This window comes from Phalaenopsis equestris, unplaced genomic scaffold (assembly GCF_001263595.1).
Source record: "Phalaenopsis equestris unplaced genomic scaffold, ASM126359v1 Scaffold000291, whole genome shotgun sequence".
Lineage (NCBI taxonomy): Eukaryota > Viridiplantae > Streptophyta > Magnoliopsida > Asparagales > Orchidaceae > Phalaenopsis > Phalaenopsis equestris.
Genome location: NW_018164733.1, coordinates 414,775 through 415,357, shown reverse-complemented (window position 1 = coordinate 415,357; position 583 = coordinate 414,775). Strand labels below are relative to the sequence as shown.

The 583-nt window shown below is 32.2% G+C and overlaps 1 protein-coding gene across 3 annotated transcripts in view; it reads left to right on the top strand.

The window, feature by feature from the left end:
* LOC110025159 overlaps positions 1–545 on the top strand; it is a 5,720-nt gene extending 5,175 nt beyond the window's left edge. For all 3 annotated transcript variants that reach the window (XM_020725462.1, XM_020725460.1, XM_020725461.1), the window contains one exon: positions 163–545. The gene's annotated coding sequence lies outside the window, so the exon portion shown is untranslated. The remainder of the gene's footprint in view (positions 1–162) is intronic.
* The last annotated feature ends 38 nt before the right edge of the window (positions 546–583 follow it).

The window sequence follows — 583 nt, the reverse complement described above, 5'->3', positions numbered from 1 at the left end:
TATATATATATATATATATAGATATATAGATATATGTAGAAATTTTCAGTTCCGCATAAATGAATATTGTATTTTGTGAAGCTTAATATCATTTAATATTTTATATATTGTGCATTGTTCTAATTTTATGAATTTCTGATATTTTTATAGCTGTTTTTTTAGGGGTGCTCTCATTTTTGCTGGAGAAGATGTTGCCTACTCCAGGACGAACAAATAAGGGAGGACACATAGGCGCAAACTCACGTGTATGATGATGTGGCATCTCGTGATTGGACATCCATACATGCACGCGTTGATGTCGGGACATAATATTTTCTCCATTTTGTGAACCTATGAGAGATTAGAGTTGAGATTGGAAGTATGGAACTCCATCATTATATAGGGCTTAAAATTGGTTCGTAGCTTGTTATATTCGGTTTTGAGCCAAGTTGGCTCAAAATTGAATCAAGCCCGATCCGGCTCGAAATCAAAATTAGCTAGCTCAAATTGAGTTATTTGGATAAGCTCCAACTAGAAATTGGCTTGTGACTTTATATTTAATTTCACGTGGCATTATATATATATATATATATATATATATATA